The 17,061-nt window shown below is 33.7% G+C and overlaps 1 protein-coding gene across 1 annotated transcript in view; it reads left to right on the top strand.

Moving 5' to 3' along the window:
• The first annotated feature begins 8,406 nt into the window (after window positions 1-8,406).
• Window positions 8,407-17,061, top strand: part of LOC139495024 (acetylcholinesterase-like) — a 28,763-nt gene continuing 20,108 nt past the window's right edge. The window contains exon 1 of the mRNA XM_071283172.1: window positions 8,407-8,716. The gene's annotated coding sequence lies outside the window, so the exon portion shown is untranslated. The remainder of the gene's footprint in view (window positions 8,717-17,061) is intronic.

Raw genomic sequence — 17,061 nt, 5'->3', positions numbered from 1 at the left:
TTTCAATATCATATATATGCATGTCAATTTTACAGTTGAATAAATCAATGGGTTTGTAAAGATTTACCTTTAACTGTATATCACATAAACACATAAAGATGTATAGACATTTCTCTGTATTTATTGTGGAACAAATAAAAGGGTTTAGTGCACATAGTTATTAAGCCTTCTATAAATAAAATATGTAAACGTTTATCGAAAATGCGTAAAAATGTGTAAATTTGGGTATTGGTTTTGTTCATTGTTGAATTTGTTGAATCCTATGCGGTGACTTCTATGTCAACTTCTATGTCATTTGGTCTCTGGTGGAGAGTTGTCTCATTGGCAATTATACCACATTTTATTTTCATATCTAAATTCTACATTATATAAAGTTGATATATTTTCTCTCGTATTCATACATTACATGTATAACACGTCATTGGAGCTGGCGACGGGGAATCTGGATTAGAGTTGATTGTGTATGTATATTTTTATTTATATAATAATTGTTGTGTACTTATTTTACAGTTGTATGCTCGCCATCATATTAAGTTTATACGGCAACAAACATTTGATTGCATTGGATTTCTTGAAGTAATATTTCGTCAATCTGTATATCACAGACATGGGACACTGAAAGAGGCGGACCCGACCAGGGCAAATATAACCTGCGAACATGGGGAGGGCGGTATGGCGGGAGACACTGTGTCATGTCGTCTCATATAAAACTGAGGACAGTGACTTTTAAAATGTTCCAAAACCGTTTCATCAAATACTAGTATAGTAATCTGGTGACCCGAGGTAATTTGTAAAAGTGACCTTATGACCTGAAAAGGAAGGTTTGGTTGTTTATATATGGAATCACTAAAAGCGGGTCCCCTCTAAGGCAGTCAGTGGGGCCCAACTTATGAAAAATTCTGGATCCGCCACTGCATGGGGATCTTTCCATGTCTTGATTTGGACAACGGTTGTTTTATTTCGTTGGACACTTAAATTCGTGGATAGAGTCATCCACGAAAACCACGAAAATTGGTTCCCCACGAATAAAAGTACTTTCACAGTATTAATTTTCCCCTAATTATCTCTTTTTATCAGAAACCAGTAGACGCGGGTTGGTCGATATTGTTGTAGTACTATCTTTCCCCCAATTATCTCCGTCTATCAAGTACCAGTGCACGCGGGTTTATCGATATTGTTGTAGTACTATCTTAATCCCAGGTATATAACATATGTCGAGTTATTAATATTTCTGTACAAATCAACAGTTTATAAAGTAAATATGTTTTGTTTTCCTTCTTCTAAAAACAACCCTGCTGTGACGTAGTCTGCGTCGGAGGTATGACGTATCATTATGTAGGGTCTCGGTCTTATAGCGCACTTTATTGCTACATTACGAGAGGTATCGAAATGCTGTCTGTAACAAGAAGGCAATATATATACACTTAAGAGAGGTTTTTGCATGTAAACATATTAAGTCAAACATATTTCCGAGTTAAGAATCCCTTTATATCTAAGGAATTTAAACCCATTTCAACATTTTTTTATTCGAGCGTCACTGATGAGTCTTTTGTAGACGAGATGCGCGTCTGGCGTAAATATAAAATTTCAATCCTGGTATCTATGATGAGTTTGCTTTTGTACTCGTCCCGATCATGCCTGAAATATTTGCCACTGGATATAAAAAAAATAGTAATCAATCAATCAATCAAACATAAATCAAACAATCTCTTTAGTTTTACTTATATTTCAAATATAACAAAGTTAAATAACAAGCGACCACATGACTTTGTACTAAATATGATCGCATGACTTTGTACTAAATATGATCGCATGACTTTGTACTAAATATGATCGCATGACTTTGTACTAAATATGATCGCATGACTTTGTACTAAATATGATCGCATGACTTTGTACTAAATATGATCATAAAGATGCAACATATTTTTTTATAAACATGGCTACAGATGTCTCTAATGTAAGAGGCTAATGGTATATATAGTACTTGTAACATTTGACTCATGTCGCCGGTAAGTAATATTTTTTTTAACACGCATTTAGAGATCACAGGAATTTTTTTAATTCCAGTTGAGTTCATTATTATATGCATGTACATACGATTTAACCTTTTCTGGGTGTTTCAAGAAATTTACAACGTTTGGACTTTCGCTCTATTCGCCCTCTGTTTGGACTAGGATGAAATTTGAAAAAAAATAGGCAGGACAGGAGTTTTGAGAAAGAAAAAAAAGGCAGGATGAGACACTTTGCAAAAAAAAAAAGGCAGGATGACAATTTAGGTAAAAAAAGTCAGGATAAACTAATAAAAAAAAAGCAGGACCGAATAGAGTGAAAAATAAAAAGGCAGGACAGAGATTACAACTAAAAAAAATGCAGAACAAAATTTTTCATCCTAGCCCCCCCCCCCCCCCCCTAAAAATCAAATGGTAGCTCCCTTAGATAGTATTTAGCTGAAATATTCATCAATTTTCCGTCTATAGTATAACCATATATATATATATATAATAGCCATGATTATATCTATGGTATAACATTATGTAATTTTATCATATTGTTGTCGATCTTTTGTCAGGAAACAGTGCTCTCCGTAGACAGGTCATGCATCAACCTCAATTCTCGCGAGATTTCTGAGAAATGTTACGCATGTGTCAAACATGCTAATCTTAGAATTATACAAATGATAATGGATTACAGTGCAATGTTTACGGTTCTATATTACCTTTGAGCCTAGATACATAGTAGAACATGTTATATTTATCTTAATTGATTTTGGACAATATCTTAATTGACTTTAGACAATATCTTAATTGATTTTTGACAATATCTTAATTGATTTTGGACAAAATTCGCCAAGTATCGAGAAGCTTTAAAAGACTATAGCTTGTACATGTACTAAATATGATATAATCATTTAATGCTCAACTTTGACGTAATACAAAAAGAAGAAGGAAAATGAACAATGACCATGCATGATAAGAGTTTTTTGCTGCATAAAGAACTTATATGAAAATGTCTGAATCAGATACCTCGAATACAATACCGATGTTTAAATTTATAGCATTAGATTTTAAACTAAGTTGTCCATTACCAAAACACTTATTTGATTAATAATGCTTAGAGAAAACATCTTTAAGGCACATGTCTGGAGTATTTTATAAATGTCACAATCGTGACGGCCGTCGGGATTTACCATTACGAAACAAGTTATGCTAGCTTCTGGTCTGGTCCTTATACAGATAACTATAAATGACAGTTGTACGACTAATATCTAATATTTATTTAATGGGCAGATTTGTAACGTATATGAGCATATAGATATACTTGTTAGTTCAGTATTGTATCAGGCAAGCTACCCCTGGTGTGTAATACCATCATTGATTAAATATTCTCACCTATTAGTCTTTCATAAATTTGCGCTTTTCAAATTATTTTGATTTTATCTTAAATTTGTTTCAAATAAGACAATAACAAATGAAAACCAAGGAGTAAACAAATAAGTGGAAACTCTTGTGATATACAGAGGAGAGACATAATGGAAATCTGAAGATCGACCGGACATATTTATATTAATTAGCTTTATCGTAAAACGTTTAATAGTTTTGAGAGCTCTAGAAATCAAAGTACTGAAGTACTGAACCTAGGGTGATCACAAGTTCTTGTGGATGGTCAAAAGCAAGTGTCACAGAAAAAGATCACATCTCTTTACCTTAAACTGAGGTTAATGTACAGAGATATATTTTTTTCTGAGACAAGCTCGTGCGTGGATGATGAATAAATGACAGGAAATTCAACTGCACCGTAATAACTATTCTGTTATATTGTATTGATACAAATCAGTAAACCTGGGATTATTGTACTACTATAATAATAGTCCCAGAGTATACACTGGTTTGTTGTTATATATTATATTAATATAACTGTTGCATGTATATATAATTTTCATCCATTTGTATATCATTCTATTCTACTATTCTAATAATAGTGCAGTGCAAGTGCACGGTGGACACTCTTCTGTAAAAAAAAATCGATTTTTGTAAAAGATTGGATATGAGAAACCATTCATATTTTCCCCCTACAACATTTACAGAGTTATCAGTCCTTGCCAGGAGTGTCGCAAAACGTTCTTGAGATATTCTTCCGCAAGCTTTAACACAATTTTTCGGTACGTGTGCATAGGTATTATCAATGATTTACGACAAAAAATTTCCATATTATTAATTTGTGTTTAAAAATAAATATTTTTAGGGGTATCCTTTGAAAAAATGAATTTAAAACAAGTAATGTTATTTTGCACTAAATAATGTCCGCGGATCTATAATTTTTATAGATCGGTTGAAAAGCCCAACACTAATTTGTATAATGGAAATTTATGCGATAGCAATACATTGGTATGACCTCACGGTCATCTCGATGTAAAAAGGAAGAAATATTTGCGTGAGATTGAGGTGGTACCAAACACCTTGACTAAAATTAGTTTTCTCTCGTTTAATTTTGATAAAATTTTGATCAAATAATTACTTTGACCCTTTCACAAAAATAAACAAAAAAAATAAACCTACCACTTTTTTATTTGGATATATTGCAGTTCCACAAACACTTTATATTTTGATCATTGAGAAGATTAGTATTTTATTAAAGAATAGTATATGATTAAAACGTTCAACTGATTTTTAAAGAGTTATCTCCCTGTAGTGTAATGTACCCTCTTAACAGTTCCCGGATGCACAAACAATACGAAATGTAATAGCGTTCGTGTTGTTGTGGGTGCAAATACTTGATGGAAACATGTCTTCAGTCGCAGATTCATCTTGAGCCGTTCAGATAAAAATAAAAGTAAAAACGAACATAAATGGTATCAGACTGAGTAAAGCTTGGTTGCTTGAGGAGTTGAGGTTATAATTAGGAGATGTGGTATGATTACCAATTAGACAACTATCCACAAAAGTTTCAATGAAGTCGATTATGAGAAAACCTCATACTAGTACTAGTTTAGAGAGGCATTACGTACTCAATCTTGTTATACCCGCTGTTTAGTAAATCAGTATAGACTAAGTACTTACATTATGTATTCATTATTATCTTAGATAATTTCCCACCAATGAACTATGCATAGTTGTTGTATGTCTAAACACGCAGCTGTTTGTGTTATGTCGAGTATTCACATTATACTTTACATTTTTCTGTAGCAGGCTGATACATTATTTGACAATGGAAACAAACGTAATTATTGTGATGACTGATTAGATACACTCACAGTAAGTTACATAGTGTGCTAGTGTGCTAGTGATCTAATACGAGATCTAGATGTATACGGAATTTATACTGTAAGTTACATAGTGTGCTAGTGATCTTATACGAGATGTATACGGAATATATACTGTAAGATACATAGTGTGCTAGTGATCTAATACGAGATGTGTACGGAATTTATACTGTAAGTTACATAGTGTGCTAATGATCTAATACGAGATGTATACGGAATATATACTGTAAGATACATAGTGTGCTAGTGATCTAATACGAGATGTATACGGAATTTATACTGTAAGTTACATAGTGTGCTAGTGTGCTAGTGATCTAATACGAGATGTATACGGAATATATACTGTAAGATACATAGTGTGCTAGTGATCTAATACGAGATGTGTACGGAATTTATACTGTAAGTTACATAGTGTGCTAGTGATCTAATACGAGATGTATACGGAATATATACTGTAAGATACATAGTGTGCTAGTGTGCTAGTGATCTAATACGAGATGTATACGGAATTTATACTGTAAGTTACATAGTGTGCTAGTGTGCTAGTGATCTAATACGAGATGTATACGGAATATATACTGTAAGTTACATAGTGTGCTAGTGTGCTAGTGATCTAATACGAGATGTATACGGAATTTATACTGTAAGTTACATAGTGTGCTAGTGTGCTAGTGATCTAATACGAGATGTATACGGAATTTATACTGTAAGTTACATAGTGTGCTAGTGATCTTATACGAGATGTATACGGAATATATACTGTAAGATACATAGTGTGCTAGTGATCTAATACGAGATGTGTACGGAATTTATACTGTAAGTTACATAGTGTGCTAGTGATCTAATACGAGATGTATATGGAATATATACTGTAAGATACATAGTGTGCTAGTGTGCTAGTGATCTAATACGAGATGTATACGGAATTTATACTGTAAGTTACATAGTGTGCTAGTGTGCTAGTGATCTAATACGAGATGTATACGGAATATATACTGTAAGATACATAGTGTGCTAGTGTGCTAGTGATCTAATACGAGATGTATACGGAATTTATACTGTAAGTTACATAGTGTGCTAGTGATCTAATACGAGATGTATACGGAATATATACTGTAAGATACATAGTGTGCTAGTGTGCTAGTGATCTAATACGAGATGTATACGGAATTTACTGACTCCATATATTATATATATTAATAGGTCACTAGCACACTATGTAACAATGGGTATTTAGACTAGTGGCCTATGAGTTTCAATACTTATAGTATCAAGAACCGATTTCTATATGTTTTGACAAAAACAAATACCAACGTTAGCAATAGAATCTCTTCATGATAAATGCTGCGCATTCTTAGTCTATGTGATGTATCGTCTAGGCATACAACCATGCTCAGTCTGCCTGATCTCCTGGAACCAAGACAAAGGAATTTCCATGCTCAGTCGGAGTATCAGGTCGTCCCCGATCTCCTAGAACCGAGAAAAAATGTATTCCCATGCTCAGTCGGCCCGATCCTCTGTTGGAACCGAGCACATATGTATTTCCATGCTCAGTCGGCGTCTCAGGTCGGCCCCGATATCCTGAAACCGAGCACAAATGTATTTCCATGCTCAGTCGGCGTCTCAGGTCGGCCCCGATATCCTGGAACCGAGCACATATGTATTTCCATGCTCAGTCGGCGTCTCAGGTCGGCCCCGATATCCTGAAACTGAGCACAAATGTACTTCCATGCTCAGGTCGGCCCGATCTTCTAGAACCTAGCATAAAGGTACTTTTATGCTCAGGTCGGCCCCGATCACCTTGAACCGAGTGCAAGGTACTTAGCCCAGTCGGCCCATATCGTCTGGAAACGAGCACAAACTCACGTCGATGTGTAACCTTAATTGCTTCTTTAATTATCACTGACAAACAAACAGACATGCATAGTATCTTCTCTGTCGATTAACGTCTAGATCATAACATCTTCAAGATTATTATCTTTGATGGGAATTGATCAGGGGATTAGAGAATGTCCATCAACTTTTGTTTGACGGTAGTCGTAATTTTCTAAGACGTAAACTGAAACGCAGTGTCGTAAATCATAAAATTAAACGTTGGGTTTGTGTGCTTTCTAAGACACGTGTTTACATTGATTTCAATTGGTTTGATGTTTAATCTTTAGGGTGAAAATATAAAATATAGTCGTAAAGGTTATTCTGAATGTATTCTGTGATTTGCTATAAACTCGACACAGGACTTACTCATTGAATAAAACTACTGTCCTCAAACTATATTAAACACAATCGACGAGCTTCACCACAAACGTCTCTTTTTTTGATATTGCTCAAAGACTCCAATTCGAAAACTAAACTAAAAACTGGCTTTGCTTGACCGTCCGACTCTAATATATAAAACACAACCGACAAACTTTACCAGAGTTAAGATGTGGCAAACGTCTCTTTTTTGATATTACTCAAAGGCTCCAATTCGAAAACTAAACTAAAAACTGTTGTGGATAGTTGTCTCATTGATTGGCAATCATACCACATTTTCTTTTTTATATATTTGCTTGACCGTCTGACTCTAAACAGTAAGTTGTGTAGGACGATAAACACCCTAAAGTGACAGAGCGACTGCTGTTGAAAGAGCCTAAGACGTAAGGTTGTGTGTGGTACTTTTACAGTTTGAAAATTAAAAAAAAAAAATAGTACTAAAACAATTTTGGTACAATCATTTTGAAAACAAAAGGTATACTTATGAACTATAAACTGATAATTATTTTTTACTTTAAGTATCATAAAAAAGGGTATTTTTTAATTATCAATATCATGATAAAAATTGAGTTATATTTCCAGTATGCATTGTAAATACAAGAAAATATCATTAAAAGGCTCCGTCTCTAATGGATGTATAGAGTATTGATAAACTGCTTTAATATATAACTATAACTACTTCTCTAATCAAAACGGATATATCAGATAAAAGACCTCATTGCTTCAATGATCGAATCTCTAATTTGATAACGAATGGCTTCAGTTTAATATAATAACTTGTGAGTGAAGGTAATTTTGTGTGAATGCTCTCTACGCTAGCGATTCCTTCCGTTTGGTTTGAAATCAATAACCTGTAAACTATCGATAACTCGATACTTATCTTAACATGTGCAGAACAAATCTAATCGGCAGCCGATCGCACGCGCTCGTGGTCGTCTGCTGTACCATGTTACTGTGTTTTGCCAATAACGAATATACTTTGGAAATTAATTAATTAATTAATTGCTTAATTAATGGCATATTTGTGATTGTTTGGGACGTATGAAGAGAAAGGCAAAGTTTGGATAAATGTAATGAATTATTATTTTTAATTTGGAATCAAGTGACATTTATTGGAAAATAACATGACTTTATTATTTAATTTAAGATCTATATTACTTTGATCAATATTATTATATGGAGTTTTAAGTCTCATAACAGGTTAGTTCATTTAACTTTTTGTTATTTTATAAAATATCGATAAATATATTGAAATGTCGCTGGAATATTTATTAGATACGTAAGAGTCATGTAACGTATATTTATAATTTCATGTGTTTATCTATATAAATTCGAAAGTCAGATCGACTGCTCGTGAATGCATGTAAAATATTAAATAAAGTTATCGCAACTTATTGGTGAATCCAATAGAAAACTCAAGACTTAGTCTTACTGCAAAAACTGGAGGGAAAATATAGACTTAGTCTTACTGCAAAAACTGGAGGGAAAATATAGACTTAGTCTTACTGCAAAAACTGGACGGAAAATATAGCAAAGCATGTGGTGTAAACAATTATTACGACTATTTAACTTTAAAAGGTGGGGGCTATGTTTTCATCCAAAAACAATGTTCTAGTCCCAATTGGATGAACAATAATAATCTGGTCAAGCAGATGACAAAAAAACATATATACTCTGGATGCAGATTTCCCCCGTAAATTTTATTTTGATAGCGCCGGTTTAAAAGTTGCTCTCTTATTTGGACACTTTGTGAATATGTCTTTTGATAAACAATTAATTGGAAGGTTTTTATAAGCAGTGGCGGATCCATAAAAGGGGGGGGGGGGGGGGGGGCATTGACTGCTCAAGAGGGGCCCCGCTCAGTCACGCTTCAGTGATTCTCTATAAAAGCAACCAAATTGTTTTCCCAATAGGGGGGGTGGGCGGCCCCCCTGCCCCCTAAATCCGCCTCTGATAAGTGATTGACATCTAGTATGAACATCCAAAGGTGTAAGTTACAATTGTTATCATCCTATCCAATTCATCAGCATGCTTATTTCACAGAAGAATATTTCTTCGACGGTTGCTGGTTATCATTGGTAGATCCAGAAATTTTCATTTAAGAAATCTTTGAATATTTTAGGTTGGGAACTACATCAAAAGATGTAGGATAAAAAAAACTTAAATAAGATAGTTTAAGGGTGGGGGGGGGGGGGGGGGGGGGGTCAACTTTGCTGTAAGTGTTATTAATCTAAAATCGATTTTACATATATCCCTATTGTTCAATCTATTTTTCCCAAATTAAGTTAAGAGGGGGTGTGGGGGTCAGTGAAAAAACTATGTGAATTAAGTTTGTTTATCCTTCAATGAACTTTTGATGTCGTCCCTTAGAAAAATTGTAATTGTATTTTATTCTTGCACCCTTTGTACCTTTGTAAATATTTGTAGAAAAATTGAAAACAATAGCTTTCTTATAAGTGTAGTAGTGCGACTACCCATATCTGTAACGTCCATGTTTTTGTTTCGTTAAGAAACAAATTTACTCAATAGAAAACATCGTTAACCACTTTCTTATCTGATTGCCTTTAATCATTCGGCAATCCTCGGTAGAATTCGCTACTCTACGGAATCGGCCGAGTTGAGACGAAAACATCGTTAACCGCTTTCTTATCTGATTGCCTTTAATCATTCGGCAATCCTCGGTAGAATCCGCTACTCTACGGAATCGGCCGAGTTGAGACGAAAACATCGTTAACCACTTTCTTATCTGATTGTCTTTAATATGTCATACTTAAATCTTGCTGCTTCGTTCCGGAGTAAGATCCGGTTTGTAGTAAGATTCCGGAGTCAGATCCGGTTTGTAGTAAGTTCCGGAGTCAGATCCGGTTTGTAGTAAGATAATATCCGGAGTCAGATCCGGTTTGTAGTAAGATCCGGAGTCAGATCCGGTTTGTAGTAAGATAATATCGACCCTCGAAAACAGAAAACCTTGAAGCACAATATTTTCACAGTTAGATGGACGATCAACGTTTTGTTACGATTCTGTAATTCCATTAGAAATAATTACATTGTTAAACTACTAATAACCATACAATTTTAATGAAATGCAGACACGTGACCAAGCATTCAAGTTGTTACTGAATGTGTATAATTTGATTGCTGAGATTTTTTCCAAACACCTTCAATTATAATTGTGTTGGTTTACCGCAATCATCAAATATTCATAAGTCGAAGAGATGAATGAATATTTCTATAAAACAAACTTGGAAAAAGGGAACGTCCATTTACCTTCTAGGGAGGGGGTTATGTTTTTTTTTCCTAAAAATACATTCTGATTTCCAAATTGATGAAAAATATATTCTGTTCAAGCAGAGGACTAACAAAATAATTCTGAATCCAGATTTTCCATATTACTTATATTGTTAAATTTTGAACAAAATAATTTTATTGATAGCGTTAAAAAGCCATATAAAATTGTTCGCGAAAAAGATTTTCGGACTCGAACAATAACCACCCCCCTCCCCCAATTGAAGGTTAATCGGGTTGATCCTTAATCAATCCATTTGTTTGGTGAATTAAGTAAACTGTTTACTGTTTTGATCGTATTGCGATACTTTAGGAAATTGCTAACTAAAGAGAATTATCTCAGGGCATCTATAACTGATCTTAGAATGCAAGGACTCTACTCATTTCATTTTTTAATTTGTATCACAGGAAATGCAGAGGAAATAAGTCTTACTGTTGTTTGATACCAGCGATATTGTTGGCTTTTTTTAAAACTACCTCTACCCTTTTTTATTGGGAAAATATGCGTCATTTTGATCAAATTGGGAAATTTATAACGAAAGATGAATTTGACTGGAACTTCAATTTGCAGACCCCCTTTTGAGAGGTAAACCCTCATTTTGAAATAAGACCCCTTATTGTCAGTAAATAGACCCTCAAATCTGCACATATAGTCATTTTAGGCATGAAAATGGTTTAAATGAGTGTTTTTCAGTTTGTATTCATGCACAATTACTACTGAGACTGCACTGTTTGGGAAAAAAGTTGTCTTTTTGGGAATAAGTTTAAGCCATTTTTTTCAAATTGGTATTTTTCTCCAGGGGAAAAAGCCTTTATTCTCCATTAATTTAAGGCAAACAATATCACTGGATACTTACTTATTGGTGTATGTCTTACAGAAAGACAAAAGTACAATGTTTTATGCTCCAATACTCCAACCCAACGTTCAACATATGTCAAAACAATCTATAAACACTTTACGTTCGTGTACTTGATTGAAAGCATAACAATTGCATAGTTAGGTGGAATAAAATGTATACCAAAGCTTTCAAGCTACTTCAATTAGCATCCATCTAGACAAAGTGTGTGCATTGTATTATATTAAACATGTTAGGTTCGTAATTTTTCAAATACCGAAGATCCTACAAAACTTAGGAGTATTTATTACTGTATTATATAAAATTGAGAATGCAAATGGGGAATGTGTCACAGCGACAACCAGTGGCGGATCCAGAAATTTTCATAAGTGGGGGCCCACTGACTGACCTAAGTGGGGGCCCGCTCCAGTCACGCTTCAGTGATTCCCTATATAAGCAACCAATTTTTTTCCCAAAAAGGGGGGGGGGGCCCGGGCCCCCTGGCCCCCCTAAATCCGCCTCTGACAACAACCCGACAACACCCGAAGGCCACCAATGGGTCTTCAATGTACAAGAAAGTTCCACACCCGGAGGCGTTTCTCAGCTTGTATATCATATAAAATTGTTCGCGAAATAGATTTTCCGACTCAACAAAAACTATGCCCCTCTCTCCAATTGAAGTTAAATGGTTGATTCTTTATCTATCCATTTGTTTGGTGAATTAAGTAAACTATTTTTAGATCGAATTGCAATACTTAAGGAAGTTGATAGCTAAAGAGAATTATCTCAGGGCAGCTATAACTTATCTTAGAATGCAAGGACTCTACTCTTTTCAATTTTAATGTTTGTAAGCCTTAGTCCATATGGGCGTAAAGTGTTGTTTCAACAAATTTATTATTACTAGTATTCATATTGGAAATTTAAAATACACGTAATTCAATGCATAAAAGAAATCTCTCAATGATATGATAAGAGTGCATTGCGAAATTCATACTCGTGTGGTCATTCATAGAATTTGTACTTGTGATTAAAACTGACAAACAGAAAACAAGTTAGCTTACGCTATGTATATATCGTCCATTGCACGTCTAAACAAATAAATATAAGATTCTTTGTTAATGGACAAACCTTGATTTTACGATAGCTAGCATAGCATATATATAACACAAAAAACTACAAATGTAAATGCAAGAACTATCAATAAATCGGACAAACAATTATAACGTCTTCACATTGTATAAAACAAAACCGCAGGGTACACCTACAAATCGATTTTCATAAAATTTGGCTTTGAAAGAATATTCAATTTGATATTTATACTGAAAACGGAACCTTACAAAACTGGCGTTTTAATCAGTTTTCAAAAACTAAGTTTAATTGGTAATCTTAATTTGAAATTGTAAATGTAGGCTATTTTTATTTATCTAATGCTTGTTTAACCATGAAGGATCAAAAAAATACGATGAGATTCTATTCCATCCAAGTCCGTCAAAGTTTAAGTTTAAAATTTTCTTTGACGGTTGTCACTAAATAATCCATCAAAACCTTTGATCAACAAAAATGTGTTGAAAGAAAACTTCCATTGTCACTGATCGAACTAGCATACATTTTGTTTAGAGGCCAGCCGAAGCACGCCTCTGGGTGTGGGCGTTTCTGACTATATTGAAGACACATTGGTGGCCTTCGACTGTTGTCTACTCTTTAGTCAGGTTGTTGTCTCTTTGACCCATTCCCCATTTCCATTCTCAATTACATTTGTGGCAACGGGCTTTTAATCTTTTCAATTTCAACACATATTCTTATGCAAGTGTTTATATATATATACCATGTCAATTACCGTGAAGGAATCATATCAATCAATCAGTGCATTTAATCAGTGATTAATCTGATAAAAAATATGTTTAACGTTTATCTAAATACCTATTAAATGTTCTTCATTAAGTGTTCTTACTATTAAGTCTACCCTGTGGTTATCAGATGTACCATAGATGTATAAAGTAGGTATTACATCTATAGATTTACTTATCGGAGAATAGACAAGGTTCGTCTTAATTTGATATATCGAGGTCACGTGGAAGGTTTTAAATCGTCGATTTTCTTTCAATCATAGTATTTTTCTTAATTAAATCTGTAATGGGTCGAAATGATTCCCCATATATCCATCATCGAATCTCTCTTATGTTGGTCGCACAGACAATCAGTTGTATGTACTCGGTATAATTTTCTGGACTAAGATTTGGGATAATAAAGAAGTTTTGAATGCTTACGTCTAACTAACAGTCCTATTTCTCAGACGAAATTTTAGATCTTTTGGTTCCTGAGTTTTTTCCACAATTATGCGTATTGAGGGTTGTTTGAAGCGTAGATTAAATAAACTCCTATCGCTTTCTAGTTAACACATCTAAGATTGAGCGTACGTTTGAAGATCATACTTTAAACAAACTAACGTTGTAGATTTATCGATATTTAAACATTAATCTTTCAAAGCGATTTTTTCAAAGGTTTTGTATAATGTATTAAGACAAACTTTCATGTTTGTCCATTTTTACACCACCTGATTATGAAAGCGGTCGATTGACAGATATCTATACTATTAAACGAGAAGACCTCATTTTGTGTGTCGCTTCTTTTCTTTCCACAATAAATTATTCATCATGCCTCTGTGTCCTATAGGTACCATGCATAGTTGCATTTGTCATCCATTCTTATGAACAGAACAGAACAGAACAGAACATATTTTATTTCCAATTAAGGGCCCACAAGGGGCATACAGAGCATACATGAATAAGGAAAAAGAACATTGATTTGCATAGATACATGGATACAAACATTTTTTTTACATACAGTTACAATACAATTACTAACTCATATTCACTTTAATAAATTTACCAACAGCATGAAGGACCTGATTGTCTTCACAGTTTAATAAATAAATAAATTTATGCTGATTATCAAGTATAGAAAAATTTGGAATTCTTTGGCAAACAAAGTCAAAGAGAGCATCTCTATCTGATTTAAAATTTTCACAGTTAGTTAAAAAATGGATTTCATCTTCAACACAGCCAGAGGAGCATGTTTTGCAAATTCTTTCATTTCGTGGAATATTTGAAAAACGACCAACTTCAATTTGAAGCTTATGAGCAGAAATACGTAATTTGCATATAGATCTTCTAAAATTCAGTTTGGTTTATTTTGGGAGAAAAACGAGAAAAAAAAAGACGTCCGGATATTGTTCCGTCATTGGACGTAATTTTAAAACGAAAAAAAAGACGTCCAGATATTGTTTCGTCATTGGACGTAATTTTAAGTCAGAATAGACTTCCGGTTTACGTTTTACTGTATACATTGATATATGAATAATGTGTATTTGCTATCTGCTATCATGTTCAAGTTTACTATCCACGACGGTCAAAGAGTTTATTAAATAGAGAGAGTCTATGCAATATATCAATGACCGCAGTGGATCGATATTAATAAACTGAGAATTGATAGTAAAAAGCAAATACACTTATGTATAGTAAGGAATGTTCATAATATACCGATAAACACTAACATTATTGAAATTAATTAGGGGGAAAATGGGAAAAAGGAGGACCGGACTAGAAAAACAATTGTCCTGTCCCAAAGTACCTAAGACTTTTGATACCTTTTCTGAAATCTCCAGTCATAAAATATTTTACAAAAATTCATCAGGTCATAAAGTATATTAAATACAGAGGGTCTCTATAATATATCAATGACCACCGTGGATTGATTAGTAAACTGAGAATTGATAGTAAAAAGCAAACACACTCCCTTTATAGTAATGAATGATCATAATATTCTAAATGTATGTTCATATTGAAATTAATAGAAAACAAAAAAGTGGGAAAATTTGGGGAAAAAAAGAGGACGGGTAGAAAAAACAATTGTCCTGTCCCCAAGTACCTATGACTTTTGATACCTTTCCTGAATAGAAAACAAAAACTGGGAATTTTGGAAAAAAAGGAGGAGGGTTGAAAAACAATTGTCCTGTCCCCAAGTACCTATGACTTATGATACCTTTCATTATTTAAAAAAAAAACATCTTTCAACACTTAACATACACACAACCGCGCTCTGAATGCCCGCGATTTCGCGGGTGTCTTCTAGTTAGTTTTAAATTAAGAAGATTTGATATAATTGCCAATAAAACAACACTCCACTAGAGACCAAAAGAAGTCAAAAATATATAGGTTGCCGTGTGGCATTTTATTGACAAAAAAGGCCCAGAAATGACAAATGTAAAGCAACTCAAACTAGAAAAAATCACGTGGTGTCCGTTTGATCAATTTTTTGTTGAAGCTAACATTATAGTGTAGGTTTATCTTATTATCAAAGACCGTATTGTGCAGGTGCAGGTTTTGGTTATTGTTGAAGGCTGTATTGTGCAGGTGCAGGTTTTGCCTATTGTTGAAGGCTGTATTGTGCAGGTTTTGGTTATTGTTGAAGGCCGTATTGTGCAAGTTTTGGTTATTGTTGAAGGCCGTATTGTGCAAGTTTTGGTTATTGTTGAAGTAGAACAGAAGTATTAAGCCTTGTCCATGATGTTAATAAATTTAGGCAGTAAGATCAAGGGGAAAATGCCGATAAAAAACGGTTTGGAAGTGATCCGGAAATATATAGTTCCTTTCATAAATATCATTATTATAGGCAATATGGTTGTATTAGGTACAAACTTTTCAATTGATTCCTTGACTTTTGGGGTTATTTTTTAGGATGTTATGAAGTCAAAGGCTATTAAAATACAGCGGTCAAAAATTAAGTTTGCCGTGCAAAGGACTATATATATACATTCTTTAATAATAATTCTTCTTTTAGTGACTTCAAATGAGATTATCTAAAGTTGATTTAAAGGAAATATTTATTTTCTTTGTAGGATTAAACTATATTGTTGGTGCTGTATTTTGATCGAGTAATGAAAAAAGAATTTTATATATAGTAGTTCAACGTACCGTGACATCGGATCGCACTGGTTACGGTATTCCTATATTATTATATAATTATATAGTAGTTCAACGTAACGTGACATCGGATTGCACTGGTTACGGTATTATATATATAGTTTTCACTCTTTGGAGAACATTGGCATGGGTTTTATTGGAAATTTAATTTATCCTGAATATGTTTAAACTATTTGTCACTGGACGCACTTATCAATTACATGTACGTATAAACAAAATTATACAATTCTTTTTGTATTTCAAATCCAACATTATATAAACATATGCAGTATAATTAAATACTAAGGCCTCTCAGGAATAGATAACCGTCGCTAACTGTATAAACTTAGCAAAAGATTTAGGAATTTTTGGTCCTCAAGGCTCTTCAAATTCGTACATTATTTGGTCTTTTTACTTTTTTTTTTTTATTAAAGCGTTACTGATGAGTTTTCTTTTTTGTTAA

This window comes from Mytilus edulis, chromosome 11, assembly GCF_963676685.1.
Source record: "Mytilus edulis chromosome 11, xbMytEdul2.2, whole genome shotgun sequence".
In the NCBI taxonomy this organism is placed as follows: domain Eukaryota; kingdom Metazoa; phylum Mollusca; class Bivalvia; order Mytilida; family Mytilidae; genus Mytilus; species Mytilus edulis.
This window is presented reverse-complemented; position numbering and strand designations above follow the sequence as displayed.